At 42.6% G+C, this 14,394-nt stretch overlaps 1 long non-coding RNA gene across 1 annotated transcript in view; it reads left to right on the top strand.

Moving 5' to 3' along the window:
* Positions 1 to 7,960: 7,960 nt before the first annotated feature.
* The window catches only part of LOC121858305, a 52,853-nt gene continuing 46,419 nt past the window's right edge, over positions 7,961 to 14,394 (top strand). The window contains exon 1 of the long non-coding RNA XR_006087413.1: positions 7,961 to 8,059. This is a non-coding gene — a long non-coding RNA (uncharacterized LOC121858305). The remainder of the gene's footprint in view (positions 8,060 to 14,394) is intronic.

The following is a 14,394-nucleotide window of genomic DNA, read 5'->3' as shown; positions in this document are numbered from 1 at the left end:
AGCATATGATTTTTTTTATAAGAGAATGATATACTGAGTAAGACATAAGTCATGTGTTACAAGGACATGACCAAAGAATGCATAGATACTTACATACAGTACAGTACTATGTTTTTTTCTTTAATTCATATACCTCCTAGCCAAGTCATGGCTCATGCATGATAGTCAAAGCCATAACCCTGGAAGAAATTTTATCTCTATATTAAGTGTTATGTATGGTAGCCACATGTTTGCAGCTTTTATAAACCCTTTCATTTCTCTGGGCCCAAAAATTGATTGGCCTATACTGAAGACTTTATTTTGTGTTGAGTGCATTGAGAGAAAAATTGGCTAATATTTGGATCTTGACTGTTGCTAGTTGGCAGACAATTTTGGTCTCATTTTGCTCAATATTTGATGCTTAATGCAATGGAGATAGTCTTTTTGGGGGGAGAAACACTAAATTTTATTTTATTTTTTTTCAACTTCCGAGTTGAGAATCACGATGTAAAAAAAGATAACAATAAAAATGTTACTATGACCATTTTCCATTGAAATGCAACAAACCATAATCTAACCTAACCTTAGTCACATGTTATCACGCATTGAAGTCACAGAGTGGCTGGTGCGGAAAATGATCAAGAGTTCAGTCAATAACTTTCCCCGCTGACAAAAACTTCTTCACTCGGAAGTTAAAATAAAAACACATTTCCACAAAAAATGACTATCTCCATTGCATTAAGCATCAAATATTGAACAAAATGAGACCAAAATTGTCTACCAAACTAGTAAAAGTCAAGATCCAAATATTAGCCAAAAATTGATACACGCCCCAATATAAAAAAAATTTCATTACTACTGTACAGTACAGGTTTACCTTGTGCCCTCAATAAAAGTGAGGGTAAGCCGTCAAGCAACATTACAAATAATGTAAATGAATTAATTCTTTTCATTCCAAGACATCCAACCAGGTTCTGCCTCATCTAAACTTTGTTATGATAGTAAGTTGTATTTGTCTACCAGAGCTTAATTTATTCTTCCAATTGGTGTGTTAAAGTATGTAAAACAAATTGTTATGATAATTGTCTGTATGATGTTTGTCACCCTAGTCACAATTTAAGTATAGATTTTGTATAAAAATAAAATGGAAATTTAGAATGACTTTAATAAACCTGTTTTGAGCAAACTATGAATTATGGAGTGGATGTGCCCTTCTGATACAGATATATTTAGATGCAGAAGAACACCAAATTCAATGATGTCAAAGGTCAACATTACAGCTGATGATTAACGTTCATATTGGAATATTCGTCGGGTAATAAACCTCTGAAATAAAATGGGTAAACAGTATTCTGTACTGTAAGCTTGCTTGTTTATTCTTACCAATGGAATTTTTCAGAATTATAATATTAGCTCTTGTACTCTATTTGATATTCATCTGTGACCTTAATTTTTGCTTTACTTTTTCAAGCATTATTATTATTTTTTTAATACTAGCCATGATTTGACCCATCTGCTAAGTATTAAAATCAGGTGGTCCAGATGTTTTCCCTCACCCTCTTCCAACTGTTGTTAACTTCATTACTAAAAGCATTAAATTATATCTAGAAATATAATTTACAGTATAAAAAATTAACAGTTCATTTCTTTTGCCCAAGGAACAAATAACCAGTAATCTAATATAGATATTTCCTGGCCAGTTAACTCATCTTTGGTAGCTTGAGTTAATGCACTAAAGAACTCAAGAGACCTGATATTAGCAGCTGGGAATAATGTATAAGATAAGCAAACCTAAATACCAGAATTTGAAAGCAGTCTTTTCTGACACGAATAGTAGAGGGAGGTGAGATTGTGGGGTTTCGTGATGTTGTCTCACACTCAGGATAGGTTGGAGAAAGGAAACTCACAATGCGCTCTCTGTATATCTATTGTATTGGATGTACAGTGCAGCTTGGTGCTGGGAAGTGGCAGCGTGGTTAGGAGAGTGGAGTAGAGAGAGCTGGTTGGTGAGGAGCTTGCTCGGAGGAGGTGTTGCGTGCTGCTGGGCTCAGATAGAAGAAGGGAGGTCACAGCGAGGTTGAGAGCTTATATAGCGGAGGTAGGCGTGGCTTGATGGCTGACCTGCGCTCTGTCAGATGTCGCTAGTAGCCGACCTTAGACCACGAGGCATTGGCTGGGTAACCAGAAAAGGGATCGGCTAGTCAGCGACAAACAGCAGTTGTAGTTGTAGGGGACATTTCCACTCCAAGATGAGCAAACAACATCACAGAAGCTGACTCTCCAGGCTCCCATTTCCATTCACTTACACCTACATCAGCCATTGAACAGGTGGTCCCTCTTTTAACTTTATATTCTGTACTAAAGTAAAAAAAATCTTCATCTCAGATAAAATAAAAATATTTAAAGATTTTTATCTGAATTATATTTGTCAGTGTTAATATTTAATTGAAGATTACTTATTTCATATGATCTATTTTGGGCTTAAATTGTGAGCCACTTGGGAGAATGCAACTTGGTTTGTTTTGCTGGTTTACTTAGGGTCAAGCTTATGAGTTATGTGGATTTTATTAATTTTTTTAACCACTTATCAGCTTACTAGCCATTTGGGCGGTTGGTCTATCCAGTGTTAGTGTGGGGTTTCGTGATGTTGTCTCACACTCAGGATGGGTTGGAGAAAGGAAACTCACAATGCGCTCTCTGTATATATATTGTATTGGATGTACAATGCAGCTTGGTGCTGGGAAGTAGCAGCGTGGTTACAAGCGTGGAGTAGAGAGAGCTGGTTGGGGTGTGTGCTCAGAGGAGGTGTTGCTGCTACATGGCTGTAGGTAGAAGTAGGGCAGGTCACGGCGAAGTGAGGTCTTATATAGCAGAGGTAGGCGTGGCTTGATAGTTGACCTCCACTTTGTTAGGCGGCGCTAGTAGCCGACCTTAGACCACGAGGCGTTGGCTAGGGAATTCGAAAAGGGGTCGGCTAGTCAGCGACAAACGGCAATTGTAGTTGTAGGGGAAATATCCACTACAATACTCCCCCTTCCCTCCAGGCGGTGCAGGAAACTTGTTGTCTGCAGGGTTGTATCCCACATGTGAGATGTAACGGGCAGTGCAGGAAACTTGTTGTCTGCAGGGTTGTATCCCACATGTGAGACATAACGGGCAGTGCAGGAGACTTGTTGTCGGCAGAGTTGTATCCCACATGTGAGACACAGCGGGCGAGGGTGTGGATGAGCCGGCCGCTACGGGAGACAACTTTGTCTAGAGGCATGAAATCTGTGGGAGAAGCAGAGGGAGAAGGAGGGTTGTGAATAAGAGAAGATTGTGCAGGCGAAGAATGTGGTGCTTCTCTCGCGGCAGGTACACAGTCCTCAGTAGCGCCTGGTGGGGTGTGTGGGTCCGCGTCTGGAGCAGGGTCCACGTCAGGAGGAGGGTCCATGACAGCAGCAGGGTGCAAGACAGGCGCAGTGGGTACCTGAGGAAGAAAAGAGGGTGCCCAGAAATGTGGGCAAGGTGGTGCTGCAAAGGGTAATGGTGGGCAGACTGGCAGAGGAGGTGCGGGATGAATGTGTTCAGGGCAGTGGGAAGGCTGGCATGGAGCAGTAGCCTTGAATGCAGAAACCGCCTGACGTAGTGTTTGTAGTAGGTCATGACAGACAGCAGGAGTGAAGTGGTCAAGGTCAGAAGTAAGGCGTGTGATGTGCTGCTTGATAGTGGCGGAGGTTATGGCGCCTACCAGTCTCCGTCGATGTCGCTTCGCCGTGTGGTTGAAGGGAGCCTCACAGCGTCTAGCATTAGCACCAAAACATTGATGGTACCAACAGGGGGTAGATACACTGTGCTGGGGCTGGGGCCGGCGTCTGAGGCAGGACGGGTGTGTTGAGGTCGGTAGGACGTGGTGCTTGGGGCAGGAAGAGGAGCAGCTGCATGCTTGGAGGAGCAGAGCTGCTCTAGGGTGTCTAACCTGTGGTGTAGGACTGTAGCAGGTCTCGCATGTCTTGTGAGGCATTGGTCTTCTGGGGAGCGCTGATCTGGTTGATGAGACTGGAGGAAAGTGAAAGTGTGGCCGCGGAGTTGTGTGTGGTTTCATCGCGCACAGCAGTGTGGAGCCACTGGTATCGCTTCTTCAGAGCATCCCGTATGGCAGCGAATTTGGGGTCACATGGAGGGTTGGTGATGGTCTCTGATACTTGCGTGGCGACTTCTGTGGGCAGGGAACAGACCAGTGCGATGCTATTTTGTTTGTCTGTAGCTATAGAAACGATGAGAGCTGCCTCCGTGTGGATAAGCCAGTCTTTAATGTTGTGATTGAAGACTGGGAGATTGATCAGTTTCTCCTCCAAACCGTGTGAGTGTGATTCTCCGGGGGTCACCATTTGTGGGGTTTCGTGATGTTGTCTCACACTCAGGATGGGTTGGAGAAAGGAAACTCACAATGCGCTCTCTGTATATATATTGTATTGGATGTACAATGCAGCTTGGTGCTGGGAAGTGGCAGCGTGATTACAAGCGTGTAGTAGAGAGAGCTGGTTGGGGTGTGTGCTCAGAGGAGGTGTTGCTTGCTGCTTGGCTGTAGGTAGAAGAAGGGCAGGTCACGGCAGGGTGAGGTCTTATATAGCGGGGGTAGGTGTGGCTTGATAGTTGACCTCCGGTTTGTTAGGCGGCACTGGTTGCCAACGTTAGACCACGAGGCGTAAGCTGGGGAATTCGAAGAGGGGTCGGCGAGTTAGCGACAAATGGCAGTTGTAGTTGTAGGGGAAATATCCACTACATTAGTAACTGTATTATGCAGGGAAACCTGTAGTGGATATCTCCCCTACAACTGCCGTTTGTCAACTATCAAGCCACACCTACTCCCGCTATATAAGACCTCACCCCGCCGTGACCTCCCTTCTTCTACCTACAGCCAAGCAGCAAGCAACACCTCCTCTGAGCACACTCCCCAACCAGCTCTCTCTACTCCACGCTTGTAATCACGCTGCCACTTCCCAGCACCAAGCTGCATTGTACATCCAATACAATATGTATACAGAGAGCGCATTGTGAGTTTCCTTTCTCCATCCCATCCTGAGTGTGAACCAACATCACGAAACCCCCGCCTTATAAGGCCTGACACCGCTCTCTTTTCTACCCAGTGCCACCAGCAAGCAACACCTCCTCCTCCGCGCCAGCCTGGAGGCTCCCGCTCCCGCCAGCGACCTTGGCGTCCCTCAAGCCTTGTGTCCCTCCTCTGGGCACCCTCACCACCCAGCTCTCTCTACTCAATGCTTATTACCAAGCTACCTACCCAGCAACAAGCTGCATTGTACATCCAATACAATATGTATACAGTGAGCACATTGTGTTTCCTTTCTCCATCCCATCCTGAGTGTGAACCAATATCTCATAACTCTACAGTCCTGTAGGGTTATGAGATATTGGTTCACACTCAGGATGGGATGGAGAATGGAAACTCACAATGTGCTCTCTGTATACATGTTGTATTGGATGTACAATGCAGCTTAGTGCTGGGAAGTGGCAGCGTGTTTACAAGCGTGGTGTAGAGAGAGCTGGTTGGTGAGGGTGCTCAGAGGAGGACAGCTTGTGGGTCGCCATGCTCGCCGGCGGGAGCGAGGACCGCCAGGCAGCGGCGGAGGAGGTGTTGTTGCTTGCTGCGGCTGTAGCTAGAAGAAGAGAGAGGTCACCACGAGGTCAGGTCTTTTATAGCGGAGGTAGGCGTGGGTAGATAGTTGACCCCCGCTGCGTGGGCGGCGCTGGTTGACCTAGACCACGAGGCATACACTGGGGAATTCGCGGGGTCGGCTACTCAGCGACAAACAGCGTTTGTAGGGGAGAAATCCACAACAATACTCCCCCTTCCCTCTAGGCGGTGTAGGAGACTTGTTGTCTGCAGGGTTGCATGGCACATGTGAGGCAGAACGGGCACTGCATGCCACATGTGAGCCATAACGGCGAGGGCGTGGATGAGCCGGCCGCTAGAGGAGACAACTGTCTAGATACACAATATCTGTGGGAGTAGAGAGGGAGAAAAAGGGTGTGTGGAGGCGATGAATGTTGTGCTTCCCTCACGGCAGGTACAGAGTCGTCAGATGCGCCTGCTGGGGTGTGTGCGCCTGGGTCAGGAGCAGGGGCTGCGTCAGCAGAAGTGGATGAGGGCTCGTGACAGCAGCTGGGTCCACGACAGCAGCAGGGTGCAGGAAATTAGCAGGGAGTACCTGAGGGAGAAAAGAGGGATGTGTGGGTCCGCACTCAGGCGCATGGGCCGCGTCGGGAGCAGGTACTGTATCAGGAGGAGCGGCAGGGGGTACTGCTGGGCCGGGGGCGGCGTCTGAGGCAGGACGGGTGTGCTGGGTTCGGTAGAACGTGGTGCTTGGGGCAGGAAGAGGAGCTGGTATCTGCTTAGAGACGCAGAGCTGCTCTAGGGTGTCTAACCTGCGGTGGAGACAGCAGCTGTAGAGCCGATGAGAGCTGCCTCTGCGTGGATAAGCCAGTCTTCCATGTTGCTTGAAGACTGGGAGAGTGATCGGTTTCTCCTCCATCTTGTGTGAGTGAGAATCTCCGGGGGTCACCATTTGTGGGGTACGGGTTGTCTGGGTTCACACTCAGGATGGGATGGAGAAAGGAAACTCACAATGTGCTCTCTGTATACATGTTGTATTGGATGTACAATGCAGCTTGGTGCTGGGAAGTGGCAGCGTGTTTACAAGCGTGGTGTAGAGAGAGCTGGTTGGTGAGAATGCTCAGAGGAGGACAGCTTGTGGGTCGCCATGCTCGCCGGCGGGAGCGAGGGCCGCCAGGCAGCGGCGGAGGAGGTGTTGTTGCTTGCTGTGGCTGTAGCTAGAAGAAGAGAGAGCTAGGTCACCACGAGGTCAGGTCTTTTATAGCGGAGGTAGGCGTGGGTAGATAGTTGACCCTCGCTCCGTGGGCGGCGCTGGTTGACCTAGACCACGAGGCATACACTGGGGAATTCAGGGGGTCGGCTACTCAGCGACAAACAGTGTTTGTAGGGGAGAAATCCACTACAAGGATGCCCAGAGTGAGGGCACGCGGCTTGAGGGACGCCAAGGTCGCTGGCGGGAGCGGCAGCCGCACGGTTGGCGCGGAGGAGGAGGTGTTGCTTGCTGGTGGCACTGGGTAGTAAAGCGGGTGGTAACAGCGGTGTCAGGCCTTATAAGGCGGGGGTAGGCGTGGGTAGATAGTTGACCCCCGCTCCGTGGGCGGCGCTGGAGGCGTAGGCTGGGGAATTCGAGAAGGTTCGTGCTTGTAGGGGAGGAATCCACAACAGTACCACAGTGCCATTCAGTTTCCTAGGTAACAAACAAGTCATTGAAATCTGCTCGGTAAGCAATATTTATTGTATTTAACTAGTAACTTCCAGTCATTATATTTCTGTTGATATGGTAAAATATCTTTACATGCAAAGGGATGGTCTTTTTATGCGGATTAAAAGTTTATAGCAATTTGTTATAATGTATTTTAATTTTTATGGGTTTTACTTTAGTTTTGATCATTCGGGGAATCTTGGGAATTTAACTATTGGAATCAGTAGTTTAGACAATTCTAAGGCACTTTTCATTTTTGACATTTCCCAGTTAGGAGGTTAGGTCAAGTCATTTGCGAGGGATAAAGTCATAGAAGAAGTGTCTTAGAATTGTCTCAACTACTAATTCCAATAGTTAAATTCCCAACATTTCCCGGATGACCGAAACTAAAACTTAGCCTTTTCATATTTTAGAACACTGATTTACTAATAAACCTGATTGATACTATTTTGAAGAACAAAAACGCAACATAACTAGCACGGAAGCAGAAGTATTGATCATTTATTGCATAAAAAGTGTTTCCCCCTAAAGTGTCAGAGAAAACGTACAACGACGAAATGAAAGAGAAAATGCTTGTTGAGAGAGCAGCAGCAGGAGCAGGCGCACAGCAGACGACGCTATTTCTGGCAGGCGGCGGCTGCCCTGAGCACCGGGGTCCCGCCCTTGTGACGCCCTCACCCTAGAGTCAGTTTCCCACGTCACAATCGACCTTGGTGGAGTCGGACAAGGGGGGGATCGCCAGAACTGTGAAGCTCCGAGTAGAGGTAAGCCGTTCCTACTCCCCAGTTTGTAGATACCATTAGTGTATTTCAGTCATGTGATACGTGTGGTAAGTGCGAGGAAACTGGATTACGGAATATTTATCTGAAATGCATTGGATCAGTGAAATATTACTATATAGTAAATCGTCGTCTGCGGAGGCCAATCGAGGAAGATTAAAATTCTCATTAGTACGTCGTGACGTGTCAATTACATCCTGATTGACAATGGGTATGTATAATTAATGTTATGAGTTTGGTAGGACATGTGAGGTTATACGTATTTAAAAGCCCCGTATGGTACACTGGGGTAGTCGGTCGTGTTATATTTGTGTACCGTCAGGGTGTAGGTTCTCGTACACATGCAGGCACTGGTGTGACAGGGGCTAACACGGAAAGTGTAGGTAAATATATTATTATTGAGTGGTTTTGTTGTGGTAAAAGAAATAGTGTTCGCGTGTCACAGGCAGGACCAAGGGAGGGTGATGCTGTCGTATTGATTTTGTGGGAGGTTGTGTGTAGCGGGCTGGACGGTGGCGTAACTCCTACCCGACCACCACACTTGTTCTTGTCTCTTGAATCTTGATCACTATCGCTCTCATTCCTTCTAATCATTCATTCATAAGTAAAACGAATTCGCGTGCCTCCGTTACTATTAAGCTAGATGTTATCATTTTCGCATTGTATATTTTATAGGAATACTGAACTACTATAGTCGCTTCCCCTTACATCGGAATGTTCTGAGTATAACTTATACAGTATATTGTAAATAAATAGATATTCAGTAAAATTATAATCCAGCAACAGGTCCACATTGGTTCAGCCAACTCATAAACACTGTACGAATACAAAGTCATTCAACAAAGTGAACCACAAAATGCTTTGTTTTTCCGGAACCTTAAATATTGTAATACCTAACATGATTTCTAACTGTATAATATTAATCCGAAGTATTTGATAAGTAACAAAATATGGCACCTCGAGGGGATGCTACTGCTGCTTTTGGCCTGTTGTAAATTTGATTGTAATAATCGACTGATGACCAGATAAATGGTATCACTGGTTAGTTTGTGTTTCTGGAACACTCGATAATGTTCAGGGTTTTTTCTTGTAATTCAGATCAGATCTAAAAGCCGAACCCTAGAAACACCCTGCTGATATACCAGTGTCATCTTTTATGATAATTGCAACGTAATTTTTTCACGTACTTTATGACTTCAAAATTATTTCTATCTTTTATAACCGCCCATTTTTGTTTTACAAAAAGTCTCCCACTAGGCTTGGAAGCGTATATTCTAAGTCCAGTATATGCCCAGTACTTTCCAACAGTGTGTAACAGAGACGTGACCGACTGCACAGGCGGCTAAACAGTCGTTCAGTGGCGAAGAGGAAAAAAAGTGTGTGTGTGTTCAGGAGAAAAATCTAAATTAATCTTGAACGGTATCATTAAATCATTAACATAAAGAATATGAAAACCAGGCTCCATCACTAAGAAATGTGGCTTTGTTATACACCACTTTGGGTGGGTATATCAATAGTTATAATAAATCTCAGTACTGTGCTGCCAGAATAAATATCACAAATTTTAAGGATATACAGTATTTCAAAGGTGTAGAGGTCGCTCCATACTGTTCTTGGAACCTGTGTTCATCGCCAATTTTGAATCCCTTGCTGACCTGACCTTAACCCAAGGATGGGTAATTATTTTGGATGGCAGGCTACATCATCAGGTAAGCTTTGCGAGCCTCGCTCTTGTTTATATAAATTGCGAGATATTACTCCAATTCATGTCTTTTATTTGTACTACATATAGGAAATAAATGATACATAATTGATATCGGTTAAAAATTAGATTAAATAACATCAAATTATTGTACAGACATTTATTCATCATGTACATTTACAGTGAGAAGTTCGCTCCATGGAAAAAAAATTGAAATTTGTTAATGTACATTTGTTGCATGGAAAAAAAATATGCTAAATATTTATTCCATATTTGATGAGTCATTCAAAATGTTGATAATGCGAAACGCTCGTTCAATGGTAAAAATAATTGCGCTGATATGCGTTAAACAAATTGTTGATCCTGGGCGTTTTCACCATTGTTGCTGTGTTGAGTACTGCTTCAAGGTGGTCAGTAAGTATCGCAGATCTTATTCTAAGTTTTGGTTTATTATGTTTCATCATTAAAAATGTCACAAACATAATTTCGGTCATAGGCTTTTAAGTTTGAAAAAATAAGAGAAGCATAAAACTAGATATTTTCACTGAATTCTTTTACTTTTTTTTTTACTTCAACTGCTCCAAAAGCAACGGTCACATTGCCAGGTCATTGAGCTCAAGTTGAAAATCAACTGGGGAGGCGACATGAATTGCCAATTAATCAATTTTGTCAACTTTCCTTTTTTTCTTCGTCTGAAAAGTTCTTATATTTTTTATTCATGTTTATTTTAAAAAATTTGGCGTGATATTTTCTAAGTACTGCAATGCTTTCTCTGCATGCTAAGCGCTTTTTTCCACTCGTACTGTACTGTATTAGCAAAACAAAATATTAAAAGTTCATTCTATGTTGAATACTTTCCTGATATATATATATATATATATATATATATATATATATATATATATATATATATATATATATATATATATATATATATATTCTTTGTCGAATTAAGAAAGGGGCACACAATAAATTCAAAGGAGTAGAAAGCGGATAAATCGCAGTACATAAGAATGGAGGAAACTGCCGCTGTGAAACACACCCAGTGGAATGGTGAGGGATGTCTGTTTTAAGTGTCTATATTGGAAAATGACACACTATTCTGTTGCTTGTGAAAACTCTGCTGATGTTAGGGTTAGTCAATTAGATATTCTAAATGGCCTTAATAGATTGAAGAAGATAAAGGTTAAACCTCTCCATTCTAAAATATGACCATAAGGTGGGGCTGTGATGTGTGGTAAACCATACCAGTATGACATAAACCTTACGGTCACACCTAACAAGTTGTTAGTAACAACCATATTCGCCTTCTCTTTCCCTATCTGGGATAGGACCTTATTTTTCCGGACTAGGCCTTGACACCATAGTGGCTTGCTGGCTGAATATAACTTAATGTTCTACGTTAACCATTTATTTTTTTTTACGGGGATTAGCCCACTCGCGCATAGGTTAATGACCCACATCGGGTCCTGGGGGCGAAAATACTACTACTGACAATAATAAATAAAATAATTAAAAAAAACATCAATAGTGGGAAACGATATACAGTATGTATGTTGTGTTGTCAAGGTAAGAGAAACAATTGAGACCCTGCAGTTGCTTGTAAATAAGACATAAAGTAGGTTGTAGGCAGCTACCAAACAGGGAGGAACTACCACCTGGGAAGATATTGGAAGCATAATGTGTTGTCTAATGGTAGACTCTGCTGCCATATCTCTTACTTTTATCCTCTTCACCAGTGATCAGCTCGTTAGCCGCTTGGGCGATCGGTCACGTCTCTGTTACGCACTGTTGTGAAGTACTGGGCATGCACCGGCTCCTGAATGTACCTGAACCTGCTCCAGTGTTGGTCAAGTCTTGTCTTGAAAGAGCTCACACTCGGTGCCGTCACAACACTTTCTGGTAGATTATTCCAAGAGTTCACAACTCTCACTCCGAAAAAGTTTGCCCTTGTAGTGGATTTCTCCCCTACAAACGCTGTTTGTCGCTGAGTAGCCGACCCCACCAAGTCTCCAGTGTATGCCTCGTGGTCTAGGTCAACCAGCGCCGCCATACATCACGGAGCGGGGGTCAACTACTAAGCCACGCCTACCCCCGCTATTTAAGACCTGACCTCGTGGTGATCTGTCCTCTTTCTACCTGCACCAACCAGCCAGCTACACCTCCTCCTCCGCCTGCCTGGCGGTCCTCGCTCCCGCCGGCGAGCATGGCGACCCACCAGCTGGTCCTCTGAGCACTCTCACCAACCAGCTCTCTCTACATCACGCTTGTAACCATGCTGCCTTCCCAGCACCAAGCTGCACTGTACATCCAATACAACATGTATATAGAGAGCACATTGTGATTTTCCTTTCTCCATTCCATCCTGAGTGTGAACCAAACATCAAAAACCCCACACCCTCACAGTTTTCCGGACCAGCGTCTTCTTCATCACGGAATACGGAAATTGTTACCAAGTCCCAGGATGCTGATCTGACTTTTTGCCTCATTTGCACAGAATTGCAGGGCCTCAATTGTTTATCTTAGCCTACTATTGACAACACAACATACATATATCGTTACTCACTTTTTATATATTTTTTCTTTATGGTTCTTTATTATTATTATTATTATTATTATTATTATTATTATTATTATTGGTTTTCGCCCCAGGCCCTGATGGGTAAGGATTTGTGAACAGGTAATGCTTAAAAGTCTACAGATCAGCAACCTGGGATTGGTTATAATTTGTGATATTGCAGATGGTCTTCTGTGGGTTAGTGGTATTGTCGTGATTTGATGTGAAAGTAAACTGCAATTTTGTATATATTGTAGTGATTTTCTCCCTACAAGTAAGCTGTTTGTCGCTGTATTGTGGACCCCACGAATTTGGTATGGTAATGATGGTATGTGGCAAGGGATGGGGCATAAGAGAATAAAATAGAGAAGATATGATGTAGTGAATTGATATGTTCAAATCCCATCAATGGTAAAGATATGAAAACAAAAAAACAGCAAATAAAGGAGATAATTATGAGAAAATATAGTTAGTAATAATAACATCAAAGCAATAAATGGATGATAGAAAGGAATAAATATATTGAGTGTTTATTATACTAATAGTAGAAGTTTGTGTAAAAATGACCAGCTCAGAGTCATTGTTAGTAAAGAGAACATAGATATAATTGAATAATGGGAAACATGGATAATTTCAAACAGAAGATTTTTAGCAGAATTTCATATTCCAGGTATAACCTATTTAAATTTGAAGGTGGGAGGAGTGTATATCATTAAAAGCTGTAATAATCAAACATTAAAACAAATAGAGACAATGAAAGTATTTGGGAGAGATTGGACAATGAGTCATTGGTGTTATATATGACTCCTAATTTGGTAGTAGGATGTTAAGGTTGCTTGGGAGGAAATAAAGAAGGCATCTGTTGTTACTATGTATGTCTTGGTGATTTCAACTTTTAGGGTTGATTGGAAAATCAACTTGTAATGAATCTGAAGATTTTCTAGAAGTATTATGTAGTTTTTATATAAATTCATAAATGTTTAGTAGAAATAATTTTGATTTGGTTCTCTAGTAATAATGAAAAATCTAGTAAAAGATGTTGATTGGGACAACTGGAAACAGTGATCATATAGCCATATTTTAATATAATATGGATGATGAGAAGAAGGTAATTTGGTCTTGGCTGATTTTGGAGGCTAATTACGGTAGTTTAAGGAGAGATTAGGATGACCTATGGTCAGTGATTAATCCCCCACACCGGAACTGTCAACTTAGGACGGAGAACCTCAACGACTTTAGCAATACTTATCATCAATTTATTGGGACAATCCATAATGCTCAAATCAAACATGATCTCAAAGGCACCAGACGATATGAACCAACCAAAATGGATGAATAATAGACTCTTAGATCTTCAGAAAAGAAAAGGAGAGATAGAAAGCAGAAAGAAAATAACTTACTTGGTTAATATCAGAACCTAACAAGACAGGTAAAAACAGAAATTAGAAAGCAAGAGAAATTATAAATCAAGGTGAGTAAACACCCAGGGTCAACTCAAAGCTATCAACCTGTATAAAACAAGGGAGACAATAAGAGAACTTTTTAAAATCACAGGAGGAAATGACTGATGATGATAGAAATGCTAAATAGTCATTTTTTGCTCTATTCACAAACAAAAACCAAAGCATAAAGCCAAAGCTCATGCGGCATAACGACAGTATAGAAAATATGTTGATGAATATCAATATTACTAGCAACTATGTGCTAAAAGTAATTAACAAACTGAAGTTTCATAAATTCCTCTGGTCCAGATTTAAGGTATGTTAACATTAAAAAGAATGTAGAGATGAGTTGAGTAATCCATTAGCAAGTAGTTTTATTTATTTAATAGAATCAACAGCATGTAAAGCTTGGAAATTGCAAATGTAGTTCCGATTAAAAGGTGATAAATCAATTGCATCAAATTACCGCCCCATTAGTCTCTGATGCCAACTGAAAAAGGAAAGTATCAGTTATTGCTACGAAAAATCAGAAGCCTTGAAACATTCAACTTAATTCATTCTTTTTCTCAGCACGGGTTCACCCAGGACGTTTCTTGTCTCACAAATTCTGCTTAGCTTT

This window comes from Homarus americanus, unplaced genomic scaffold (assembly GCF_018991925.1).
Source record: "Homarus americanus isolate GMGI-L3 unplaced genomic scaffold, GMGI_Hamer_2.0 scaffold57980, whole genome shotgun sequence".
NCBI classification, from domain to species: domain Eukaryota; kingdom Metazoa; phylum Arthropoda; class Malacostraca; order Decapoda; family Nephropidae; genus Homarus; species Homarus americanus.
Note: the sequence above shows the minus strand (reverse complement) of the source record. Positions and strands in the feature narration are given on the sequence as shown.